Source organism: Camellia sinensis, chromosome 8 (genome assembly GCF_055761805.1).
Source record: "Camellia sinensis isolate YWXY chromosome 8, ASM5576180v1, whole genome shotgun sequence".
Taxonomy (NCBI): Eukaryota; Viridiplantae; Streptophyta; class Magnoliopsida; order Ericales; family Theaceae; genus Camellia; species Camellia sinensis.
The window spans coordinates 25,294,391-25,308,345 of record NC_138968.1 but is presented as its reverse complement, the minus strand read 5'-3'; the positions used below and the strand labels follow the sequence as shown (position 1 = coordinate 25,308,345).

The window sequence follows — 13,955 nt, the reverse complement described above, 5'->3', positions numbered from 1 at the left end:
GCTTTCGGCCTCGTGGTGGGTCCGTTTGGACCTTTCTTCATGGGTTGTGTCAAAGTGGAGTACTTGCCCCTGAACATGTCGATGTTCTTTGGGGCCTGGATTCTTCATGTGGTGTGTCCTTTGGGACTCTTCTTGCCTCGGCTTTTCCCGTCCGACTTCCCTGGAAGGCCGATGAGAATGCCTTCCGCTCCTGGTATGCTGAGGGACCTCGGGGATTGTTTTTCTTCCACCCTTCTGGGTGTTGGTTGCTGGCATCGGCGTATCTTGCAGCGGGTATGGTGGCTGCATAACATTATTCTGCATCATGAAGTTGACGACTGACTGAAGGTCTGACAACTTGTTCGCCAGTTCTTTTACTTCCTCATCCCTCCGTAGGCACCTGTCCCTCCATACCTGGAGGTTATCTTCATTGTAGTACTTTCCTTGGTTTGTTCTTTTTGACGTGTCGCCTTCTGGGATGACGTCGTTCTCTCTATGACCCTGGTCACGGGCTTCTGCATTGTGGTTGTCTCCTTCGATGTCAAGGTCAATTGGTCTGCCACTCCCAGTGGGAGCGTCATCCCCAATATTTTCCTGCTGTCCGTTACTGGCCATCTATTCTTCCTTCGTTCCCACAGACGGCGCCAAATTGTGTGGGTGAAAATCTGACCACACTGCCCGTTTAGTGATCAGCTGGAGAGCACAAGCAGAATAGATGGCTTAAACAACCTGAAACAGAAAGAAAAAGCTCCGGCGGTGGTTCTTCCACCCGGGGGCACTCCGACGATCAAGTCAGTATATCTCTCAAAGATAATCAAGTACTAAACTGAATACTCAAAGTATAAATTACATACCTTAGACCCACGGGGGTACCTCTCTTTTATAATATACTCAATCCAAGTCCCACTAGAAGTATGACTTCTATGAGCTCCAATTTACTGTTTACTCTGGACTCTTCAAGAGATAAAGATAAACTCCCTAAGAGCTTTATCCTTATCTTGGTTAAGTCCCCTCTTTGCCTTAGGACTCTTACCCCTTATCTCGGATTCCGATATCTTCGGAGATGACCTCGGCTTCTCCGAGATTACCTCGGCTTATCTACCAGGGCACGTGGCACCTCGGCTGACACGTCGGCGTCACCATGCCACGTGTTGGTATTCAGAAAATATATCCCCACATCTACTATTCTTCTTCTTACTTAGCATGCTCACATAATTTTTCTTTTCTTTTCTATGATCAAAGAAGAATGCAAGCATATGTATATATATATATAGGAGTTCATCATTTGACTGAGGCTCTCTCTCTCTCTCCCTCTCTCTGTCCTTATGATTCTAATAAGACCCATCATATCTTTCAATTCCAAGATATTTAATGAGCCTATTTCCCTACTATTACATGGATGCTGTACGGGGAGGAAATAATTCTCCTCGTATAATCCTGTTGACCAAGTCCACGCTCCTCCGTACGACGTCGCTTTATCACCTGAAAACACAAACGTGAGCTAGCCGGCGGGTGTGTGCCGGAAACCTCTCCGATGCCTAAGTCAGTAAGCTTGACAAATAGACAAAGTTTTATGCTCTCAAAAAGAATTGTGTTCAATTACCTCCTCCAAGGTGATGTTTGTGGGCTTTTATAAGTTTCCCGTGGCACAATCCTGGTAGGACTTGTATTTCTCCATGCAGAGTCCTCCTAGGATTCATACTCCTAAGGATAATGCTTATCCTTTTACACCCTCCCCCACTGCTTAAACCAAGTGGGATGGTTTTCTCCATGGCCGAACTACCATTTGACCGAAGTAAAGTAGGCCGAACTATCCTTAGTTCAGCCCTTCCCTTTACTCTCCCTTATATCGGTTTCTCATCTGTTCAACCTATGGTGTGTTTGGACCGAACCAACGACTCTCGACCGGTATAACTCCCAAACCGGTATACCTCTAAGGTCGATACAACTTCAAGGCCGGTCTAACTTCAGGTTGCCCCCAGACTGAAGTACATTTACAATCTTCTAACCGAAGTAACTTTATCATTTGTGAGCCGAAGTAATTTCACCTCCTTGGGCTGGAGTAACTTTGTCTCCCCAAGGCCGGAGTAACCTTGCTCTCCCGGGCCGGAGTATCCTTTACGGCCTTTTTACTTAGTCCTTCGCGTTTTGGGCCTCAAAGCCCAACTCGCAGCTCGGCCCAATTTTTCCCAAAAATTACCCTCTCAGATGCATTCAAGTGTTGGGTGATTAATCATCCACACTGCCACCAAATTTCATTTTTTTTTATTTTTTTTATTCGTGTCAGTTTCTTAAAATTAATTAATTTAGGTTTTTAATTAAGATATTTAGTAAAAATAATTATTATATTAAATCATCATTAAATTAAATTATAAACAATAAATATTGAATACCCACAAAATTGTTATTCCTAACAACGTTTTTGTTAGTGATTGAAATTGGTTTAAAATTAACCTATACACTAATATATATTTTAAATAAACTTAGGATAAAATTAATTTATTATTGACGTCTTATGATGATGTAAAATTATTATTATTATTATTATTATTATTATTATTATTATTATAGAATAATTAAATGCGGGTTCTCACATGTCAAAAATTTCTACTTTTACAAAATTAACAAAATTTTTTTTTTTTAATTACTCTCATATGCAATAATAAAATTACCAAAATTGTTAATTGAAATGTAATTTTGGCATTATTAAAAGATGTTAGTTGACTTAATGATTTATTAAATGGGTTGTTTGTTATGCGATTATAAATTTGAAAGAGCAAAATGTAATTTCTAAAATTATAGAGAACGATTCGCATTTTAAGTAAATTTTAAGGGATTTATTTATAATTTACCCTAAAATTTATTTTAAAGTATGTTGTGACGTTTACAATGTAGAAAAATAATTTTAACTATATCATACTGTGAAAGTGTAACTTAAATTAATATTAATATGAGTAAAATTTTAATTTAATTTATTTATATGTATCCATGTTTATATATAGACATATAAAATTGTTATATTAATTTTTTTTTTTTGTAAGTAGAGTACTTTTAAAAGAATAAACAAAAAATTACATTATTTCAAACAACACCAGCTCTGCAGAACAACAGCAGGTGAAATAAATTTTAAAAAAATTACTAAAGACAAAAGTTTAATAAAATATTTGAGGTTCTCGATGACTTTTAGAAAATATAGTAGATTTGAGAGGATAAAATTGAAATTTTAAAAAGTGAAAAATATGGCAGTCTCTTCACACTTTTATAATAGTAGTAGGTAGATATGTTAAAAGACAATAAAAAAAAAGTATAGAAAACTCAAATTGGGTATAAATTTGTCAATTTAAATTGTAAACTTTCAATTTGTTTTCAATCTAAACTATTCAACTATTTCTGTTAAGAAAAATCGATGAAAAATGGATATTTTAGCCATTAAATTTAATAAAAAATGATAAACTTAATTGTGTTTTAGCATTGTACTTGTGAGAATCTGAGAAATAATATAAATCTCTACAAAGTTGTTAATGAAGTTGAACATATTTGCTTATATTTAGGATTTAGGGTTTCTTTCGTGACGTGTTTCTTTCTCTCCTCCATTTTAACTCTGACGGTGGCTTTCACAAATCCACTGTCATGCCTCTTCTCTGCCTCCTGTCGGTGCTGCCTCCTCGTCCACCTCGTATTTCAGCCATCATCGCCTTCTTCCCCAAATCTGTTAGATGTTTCCCTAGATCTTCTTTTTCTCCACTAGCTCAGTCTCCCTTCCTTTCTGCCTTCACCACTGCTTGATTTGCCACCTTGCTGCCGGTAGTTTGTTTGGTTGTGGGTTTGTTAGTGTTTTTTTGGTTTCTGTTATATTTTGTTCTACTGTTTATTTGGTTATTTAGAATCCATCAGTGTGGGCCTGTTAAGCTTACACTTTTTGTGGTTGGGATCTATGATTTATTTCGGACATGCTCTATTGTTGAACTTTTATGATCGATATTACTTCGTTGTACGAGCACGAGTACAAAATGTACATCAGAATATTTTCATAATTTTCTCTCCTTCGTGCTTTTCGCTTTATTTTCACTTTGTTTGGTGTAAGTTTTGAATTGGATGAACTCTTGTAAGTGCCGTTTGGCTTTCTTGAATGAAATTTTTTCGAATCAAAACAAAACAAAACAAAAGAAGGTGAACTGAAAAAAAAAAGAAAAAAAAAGAGTAAGTTTTGAAACGATGCTGTTTTGACACATCATGAGGGACAGTTGCGAGGGTCACATCCTATCCAATTAACACAATTGAAATGAGGATTTTTAATAGAGAGATTGCTTCATCCACTAACATTGCTTTTGCATAACTCTTGATTGCACTTTCAATTTGATGGAGATTTTTTTTTTCTTTGCCGATAATGTCGATATGGAGATCTTTGACGGAGATTATTTAAGAACTAGATCTTTCAATTCAAGATCTTTCGCCGACGGTAAAGATTCAATTAAAGAATGAGATCTTTCAGATCATCATCGCCAAAGACGATCATCAATGTTGATCTTCTCATGTATGTATTTTTTTTCATTGCAAATTTCTGGGTTTGTGAGTATTTATATACATATATATATATATATATATATACTAGCGGCCGGGCACACGCGATACGTGTGTAAACTCATTTGGAAACTCAATTGATAAAAATTTTAATACATCCGCATTCAATTTATTTATTTTTTTAATTTTTTATTTATATATTCAATTGCATAATTAGAATTTATGATAATTATATAAACCTCTAAAAAAAACAGAAGGGATTTTTATTGATAAGTCCAATTTAGAAGTGTTTTAACCCAAGAAGTCCATGAATGAATTTTTTAACCCATTTAGTCCCATGTATGTATAGTTTTATTCCATAAAGTCCATTTTCTTGATTTACACTATTTTCTTGGACACTTATGCCCTTATATTTAATTTTGATACCCTTATAAATATTTTTTCAACGATTAGCAATTTAATGATGTGAACATTCATATTTTAAAATTCACATTTGTAGGAATGTAAATTGGCCCGTGGGCGGTCCAAAACCCGCTCGAGAGCCAGGGCGGGCCCGGCCCGTTGACAATGTAAATATTCACATTGACATGTTAAAATTCACATTAATAGGAGTGCAAAATTGGCCCCCGTCCCGTGGCGGCGTGAAACCTGCCCGCGGCCCATGGGCGGCCCGGGGCGGGCCCGGTCCGGCCTGTTGACAATGTAAATATTCACATTGACATGTTAACATTCACATTGATAAGAGTATAAAATTGGGCCGCGGCCCATGGGCGGCCAAAATCCCGCCCGCAGCCCGGGGCGGGCCCAGCCCGGCCCATTGACAATGTGAATATTCACATTGACATGTTAACATTCACATTGATAGGAGTGTAAAATTAGCCCGCGCCTCGTAACTGCCCGAAACCCGCCCACGGCTCGTGGGCGGGCTCGGCCCGGCCTGTTGACAATGTGAATGTTCACATTGACATGTTAATATTCACATTGATAAGAGTATAAAACTAGACAGCAGCCTAGGGCGGGCCCGACTCGGCCCGACCCGGCCCGTTGACAATGTGAATATTCACATTGACATGTTAACATTCACATTAATAGGAGTCTAAAATTGGCCCTCATCCCGTGGCGGGGCGAAACCCGCCCGCGGCCCATGGGCGGCCCAGGGCGGGCCCGGTCCGGCCCGTTGACAATGTGAATATTCACATTGACATGTTAACATTCACATTGGTAAGAGTATAAAATTGGCCCACGGCCCATGGACGGCGAAAATCCTGCTCGCGGCCCGGGGCGAGCCCGGCCCGGCCCGTTAACAATGTGAATATTCACATTAACATGTTAACATTCACATTGATAAGAGTGTAAAATTGGCCAGCAGACCGTGGGCGGCCCGAAGCCCGAAGCAGGCTTGGCCTGACCCGTGACAATGTGAATATTCACATTGACAGGTTAACATGCACATTGATAGAAGTGTAAAATTAGCTCGCGCCCCGTGGCTGCCCGAAACCCGTCCACGGCCCGTGGGCGGCCCGAGGCGGGCCCGGCCCGGCTTGTTGACAATGTGAATATTCACATTGACATGTTAACATTCACATTGATAGGAGTGTAAAATTGGCCCGCAGCCCGTGGGCGGCCCGAAGCCCGATCGCAGCCCGAGGCGGGCTTGGCCCGACCCGTGACAATATAAATATTCATATTGACATGTTAAGATTAACATTGATAGGAGTGTAAAACTTGTCCGCTGCCCGAAGCTCGCCAGCGGCCCGAGGTAGGCCCAGACCCAAACCCGGGCCACCCCGGGCCGCCCATGGGACGCGAGTCAATTTTATACTCTTATCAATGTGAATGTTAACATGTCAATGTGAATATTCACATTGTCAACAGGCCGAGCCGGGCCCGCCTCGGGCCGCCTACGGGCCGTGGGTGTGTTTCGGGCAGCCACAGGGCACGGGCTAATGTTACACTCTTATCAATGTAAATGTTAACATGTCAATGTGAATATTCACGTTGTCAACGGGCCGGGCTCGCGTCGGCCCGGCGCCGGGCTTCGGGCTGCCCACGGGTCACGGGCTAATTTTACACTCTTATCAATGTTAATGTTAATATGTCAATGTGAATATTTACATTGTCAACGAGCCGGGCCGGGCCCGCCTTGGGCAGCGGGCGGGCTTCGGGCCGCCCACGGGCCAATTTTACACTCCTATCAATGTGAATGTTAATATGCCAATGTGAATATTCACATTGTCAACGGGCCGAACCGGGCTCGCCCCGGGCCGCCCATGGGATGCGAGTTAATTTTACACTCTTATCAATGTGAATGTTAATATGTCAATGTGAATATTCACATTGTCAACAGGCCGGGTCGGGCCCGCCCCGGGCCGCCCACTGGACGTGGGCTAGTTTCGGGCAGCCACTAGGCGTGGGCTAATTTTATACTCTTATCAATGTGAATGTTAACATGTCAATGTGAATATTTGCATTATCAACGGGTCGGGCAGGGCCCGCCCAGGGCAGCCCACGAGCCGCAGGCGGGTTTTAGGCCGGCCACAGGCCGCGGGCTAATTTTACACTCCTATCAATGTGAATGTTAGCATATCAATGTGAATATTCACATTGTCAACTGGCCGGGCCCGGGCTTCGGGCTGCCTACGGGTCATGGGCCAATTTTACACTTTTGTCAATGTTAATGTTAATGTTAATATGTCAATGTGAATATTCATATTGTGAACAGGCCCGTCGCGGGCGACAGGCTGGTTTCGGGCCGCCCACGGGCCGCACTCCAATTTTACACTCCTATCAATGTGAATGTTAACTTGTCAATGTGAATATTCATATTATCAACCAGCCGGGTCGGGCCTATTTTTTTGGCTTGTGGGTCAGCCCGGCCCGACTCGAATTTTTCCCGGCACCCACGAGGATCGACATGAGCCAGGCCCCTACATATTGACGATATAAACATTTATATTGACGTTGTGAACATTCACATTAAGGGTATTTTGGTAATTATGTCACCCATAGGACTTATTGAAACATAAGAAAATAATGTGAACTAAATGGAACATAAGTAGATGAAAAGGGTATTTTGGTCTTCTTATCTCAAATTGGACCTAATGGAATAGTTAAAAAGAATATGGGTTGGATGGAATAAAGCTCTTAGAAAATGGATTTATCAAAAAAGCTCCCAAAACAGAAAACCTAATCTTTTTTAATAAAAGAAAACCAATCCGATTAAATAATGTTATCAAATGAGAAAAGGAAGCAAAACAATGATTTGGATAAGAACAATCCCATTAAATTAAATTGATAACCACTTGCAAAAAATTCTTTAATCTTTCCACCAAACTTATCCTTATCCGTCATTATTATCTCCTGTCCAACCCATAATGCACACAGTAGCATTCAAGTTTCATTCAATTCCGATCTAACCACTCTTGCTCCGATTCAGCTTCGCATAGGACATATAGATCGCCTGATAATACAAAATAATGGTATAAAAAAACAAATTTTTTGTTCAAAACTTGATAGATCTGATGATTCAACACTACACTTGATGGTCTTCAATGCTAGGAATCCAATCATTGGTTGCAGGATTGGTTTTGAACATCATCACCTCTTCGATGCGTCCTTCATTGTCATGGCCATTCTGCAACTTCACATCATACCCATCCACACCTCTTTCTCTACCCACGTTTATAAAGCCACTTCCAATCTGCTTAACATTATTATTATGAGAAAATCAAATCAAGCCTCAACATACATTTGAGTATGAAAAACGGAAGAGTGAGAAACACAGAGTGTATAGTATATTACCGTGAGAACCATCGGACTAGTGCTTGCCCAAGTAGAAGAAAGCGAGTGATATGAAAATGAGACCTTAAATCTTTAGGATTGTTGATGATTTTATGAAATCTCCATTGTTGATGAAGCCTTTCATTCTCCAATCTCTGCTTCACCAGATCTGATCTCTCTCTCTCTCTCTTGAGGTTTCAGTCATTCAAAAGAGAATTTAAAACTGATTTAGAACTGCTGTGTAGTTTGGAAACATGGGGTGGTGGAATTGGTTGATTGGTTTGAATTTATCATGTTACCCTTAACTATACATTGATATTAGTATAAAAATAATATAATTATTTAAGAAGTTATGACTATTTTAGGAAAATTGAAAAAAAAATTCTAAGAGAGACTTCAGGACACCAAAGTTTCTGTTGGCTTTTAATAATAGTATAGATATATATTAGTAGTCGGACACACACAATATGTGTACAAACTCGTTTGAAATTATAATGTGAAATTCACATTAAATTTTCTAATAATGCGCATATAAATCATATGTATGACCGTGTAAGGTAACATTTGATATTAATTTATTTGATAAATAAAATATATGTATATTAAAATTTGTACATTTAAAAAAAAATACAATATTTACTAACCTTAACTTAAAAAAAATTGTAAACAAAATTCATATAAAGTCTTAATTTGGTAACATGAGACTGAAGATACTGCAAATTCTGCAAAACAAATATATAAGACACATGCAAAAATTAATTTGCTAACCATGTATTGATTAAATTAGAATTTTATGTTGTTATGCATACTTTGATTAATAGAGTACAATAATAACTTTGATTTTCTAATTGGCTTATTATATATAAAAACACAAAATATAAATATTATTGAAGGTTTTTATAAACAAAACTAAAAAATTAAAAACTTATATTTTGACATAGGTTGACATAGTCCAAATCAAATAGGAAAAAAAAAAAATCTCCCACTTTTTAAGTCTAAGCCTAAATAATTGTACACGTTTTATGCTACATAATTTTTTATATAAAAAATTCAATATAAACTTACAACACCCCCCCCAAAAAAAAAAAAAAAAAAAAACAAAGGAACCTACTATAACATAATGGATTTTTTTTTTTTTTTCTATGAAAAGTATATTTGGCAAAAAAAAAAAATTAAAATTCAAGATTCTCAGAACACTTACAATTATGTAAAATTTAAGAATATTGAAGAACACTAAAACACAACTGTAGAAGTTATTTGTTCTGACCATCACAAACCCATTAAGTAAAGAGAAATTTAGCCAAAACCCCACCATTGGACCCTTATTTGATGAAAAGAACAGTCCAATTTATTTGCTTCATAAACTCTCTAAGGAGAAAATACATAATTGAGTAAAGACAAAATAAAATACTCTTTTTTTTTCCTTAGACAATATTGATTGAGTAATATGTTAGAGTAACATATTACTATCAAACAAAGAAACCGTCAAACAGAATAATATGTTACTGTGAGACAGAGTAATATGTTATTGTTACTGTTTACATCAATTTCGATGATAGTAATTTTTTATTTTTATTTTAAGAATTTCATATTTAACAAGGATCTTATTTGATAGATTTTGATGAAAGAATTCTTAAAAATACTAATTTTATTAAAAATTAACATCTACATCAAAAGTTATGCTATTATAAAGTTTAATATTTTGATAATAATGGTATGTTCTAAATTTTTTAAGAAAAACTTTTTATACTTATTCTTAATGTATAAAAGTTTTATTATGAGAGGACTTTAACCAAATCCTCTTGTTAAACAAAGAAAATTACAAATTTGATTTTTCTAAGCTTAGAAAAGAAATTACATATTTGTTTAAACCCAAATATAAACGAAGTTGTTCATTCTGAATAACAGCAACTTGCAAAAAATATAAACGAAGGAATCTAATAACATAGTTTTCAAATGGGAGCTTTTTTGATAAATCCATTTTCTAACAGCTTTATTCCATCCAATCTATATTCTTTTTGACTATTCCATTAGGTCCAATTTGAGATAAGAAGACCAAAATACCCTTTTCATCTACTTATGTTCCATTTAGTTCACATTATTTTCTTATATTTCAATAAGTCCTATGGGTGACATAATTACCAAAATACCCTTAATGTGAATGTTCACACCGTCAACGTAAATGTTCATATCGTCAATGTGTAGGGGCCCGGCCCATGTCGATCCTCGTGGGTGCTTGGAAAAATTCGAGTCGGGCTGGGCCGACCCACAGGCCAAAAAAATAGGCCCGGCTCGGCCTGTTGATAATATGAATATTCACATTGACAAGTTAACATTCACATTGATATGAGTGTAAAATTGGCCTGCGGCCCGTGGGCGGCCCGAAACCAGCCCGCCGCCCGGGGCGGGCCCGGACCAGCCCGTTCACAATGTGAATATTCACATTGACATATTAACATTAACAATAACATTGACAAGAGTGTAAAATTGGCCCATGACCCGTGGGCAGCCCAAAGCCCGGGCCCGGGTCGGGGCGGGCCCGGCCCGTTGACAATGTGAATATTCACATTGATATGTTAACATTCACATTGATAGGAACGTAAAATTAGCCCGCAGCCTGTGGCCGGCCCGAAACCCGCCCGCGACTTGTGGGCTGCCCTAGACGGGCCCGGCCCGACCCGTTGATAATGTGAATATTCACATTGACATCTTAACATTCACATTGATAAGAGTATAAAATTAGCCCGCGCCCCGTGGCTGCTCGAAACTAGCCCACGGCCCGTGGGCGGCCCGGGGTGGGCCCGGCCCGGCCTGTTGACAATATGAATATTCACATTGACATGTTAACATTCACATTGATAAGAGTGTAAAATTGACTCGCGTCCCATGGGCGGCGCGGGGCGAGCCCGGTCTGACCCGTTGACAATGTGAATATTCACATTGACATATTAACATTCACATTGGTAGGAGTGTAAAATTGGCCCGTGGCCCGTGGGCAGCCCGAAACCCTTCCGCTGCCCAGGGCGGGCCCGGCCCGGCTCGTTGACAATGTGAATATTCACATTGACATATTAATATTAACATTGATAAGAGTGTAAAATTGGCCCGTGACCCGTGAGCAGCCCGAAGCCCGGCCCCGGGCCGGGGCGGGCCCGGCCCCCGTTGACAACGTGAATATTCACATTGATAAGAGTGTAACATTAGCCCGTGCCCCGTGGCTGCCCGAAATACGCCCACGGCCCGTGGGCGGCCCGAGGCGGGCCCGACCCGGCCTGTTGATAATGTGAATATTCACATTGACATGTTAACATTCACATTGATAAGAGTGTAAAATTGACTCGCGTCCCACGGGCGGCCCGGGTTTGGGTCCGGGCTTGCCCCAGGCCGCAGGCGAGCTTCGGGCAGCGGACAAATTTTACACTCCTATCAATGTTAATGTTAACATGTTAATGTGAATATTCACATTGTCACGGGTCGGGCCAAGCCCGCCTCGGGCTGCGATCAGGCTTCGAGCCGCCCACGGGCTACGGGCCAATTTTACACTCCTATCAATGTGAATGTTAACATGTCAATGTGAATATTCACATTGCCAACGAGCCGGGCCCGCCCCGGCCTCAGGTCAGGCTTCGGGCTGCACACGGATCACGGGCCAATTGTACACACTTATCAATGTGAATGTTAACATGTCAATATGAATATTCACATTGTCAACAGGCCGGGCCGGGCCCGCCCCGGGCCACCCACGAGCCGTGGGCGGGTTTCGGGAAGCCACGGGGCGCGGACTAATTTTACACTTCTATCAATGTGCATGTTAAAATGTCAATATGAATATTCACATTGTCACGAGTCGGGCCAAGCCCGCCTTGGGCTGCGGTCGGGCTTCGGGCCGCCCACGGGCTGCGGGCCAATTTTACACTCTTATCAATGTGAATGTTAACATGTCAATGTGAATATTCACATTGTCAACAGGCCAGGCCGGGCCCGCTCTGAGCAGCGGGCGGGCTTTTGGCCGTCTATGGGCCGCGGGTCAATTTTATACTCTTATCAATGTGAATGTTAACATGTCAATCTGAATATTCACATTGTCAACGGGCCGGACCGGGCCCGCCCCGGGCTGCCCATGGACCGCGGACGGGTTTCGCGCCACCACAGGACGGGGGCCAATTTTACACTCCTATTAATGTGAATGTTAACATGTCAATGTGAATATTCACATTGTCAACGGGCCGGGCCGGGCCGGGTCGGCCTGTCCTAGACTGCTGTCCAGTTTTATACTCTTATCAATGTGAATGTTAACATGTCAATATGAACATTCACATTGTCAACAGGCAAGGCCGGGCCCGCCCACGGCCCGTGGGCGGGTTTCGGGCAGCCATGAGGTGCGGGCTAATTTTACACTTCTATCAATGTGAATATTAACATGTCAATGTGAATATTCACATTGTCAACGGGCCGCGCCGGGCCCGCCTCGGACCGCGGCCCAATTTTATACTCTTATCAATGTAAGTGTTAACATGTCAATGTGAATATTCACATTGTCAATGGGTCGAACCGGGCCCGCCCCGCGCTGCCCATGGGCCGTAGGCGAGTTTCGCGCCATCATGGGACGGGGGCCAATTTTACACTCCTATTAATGTGAATGTTAACATGTCAATGTGAATATTCACATTGTCAACGGGCCGGGCCGGGTCGAGCCCGCCCTGGGCTGCTGTCCAGTTTTATACTCTTATCAATGTGAATGTTAACATGTGAATGTGAACATTCACATTGTCAACAGGCCGGGCCGGGCCCGCCCACGAGCCGTGGACGGGTTTTGGGCAGCCACGAGGCGCGGGCTAATTTTATACTCCTATCAATGTGAATATTAACATGTTAATGTGAATATTCACATTGTCAACGGGCCGGGCCGGGCCCACCCCGGGCCGCGAGCGGGCTTTTGGCCGCCCATGGGCCGCGGCCCAATTTTATGCTCTTGTCAATGTGAATGTTAACATGTCAATGTGAATATTCACATTGTCGACGGGCCGAACCGGGACCGCCCCGGGCCGGCCATGGGTCGCGGGCGGGTTTCGCTCCGCCACGGGACGGGGGTCAATTTTACACTTCTATTAATGTGAATGTTAATATGTCAATGTGAATATTCACATTGTCAACGGGCCGGGCCCGCACCAGCTCGCGACCGGGTTTCGGGCTGCCCACGGGCCAATTTTACATTCCTACCAATGTGAATTTTAAAATATAAATGTTCACATCATTAAATTGCTAATCGTTCAAAAATATTTATAAGGGTATCGAAATTAAATATAAGGGCATAAGTGTCCAAGAAAATAGTGTAAATCAAGAAAATGGACTTTATGGAATAAAACTATACATACATGGGACTAAATGGGTTAAAAAATTCCTTCATGGACTTCTTGGATTAAAACACTTCTAAATTGGACTTATCAATAAAAATCTCGTTTTCAAATATGATACTCAGTTTTTTCTCCAAGAAATCTAATAACATAGTTTTTTTCTTTTACTTTTTAATGAAGAAAATAAAAAATGTAATTAATAATGATACATACAAAATATCAAAACACAAACCTATACTCTTGGAACACTTACAATAAAAAAAGATTTGATATACACAAAAAAATAATTAACTATTAATATAAATAATAAAAAAAAACCCA

The 13,955-nt window shown here is 40.7% G+C and overlaps 1 long non-coding RNA gene across 1 annotated transcript; it reads right to left on the bottom strand.

Annotated features, from left to right (window-relative positions):
• Positions 1-7,761: 7,761 nt before the first annotated feature.
• LOC145796861 (uncharacterized) lies at positions 7,762-9,002 on the bottom strand. Its single transcript, XR_014337478.1, has 2 exons — positions 8,302-9,002; positions 7,762-8,200 (listed from the first exon to the last, which is right to left on the bottom strand). It is a non-coding gene; the product is annotated as an uncharacterized LOC145796861 (long non-coding RNA).
• Positions 9,003-13,955: the final 4,953 nt, after the last annotated feature.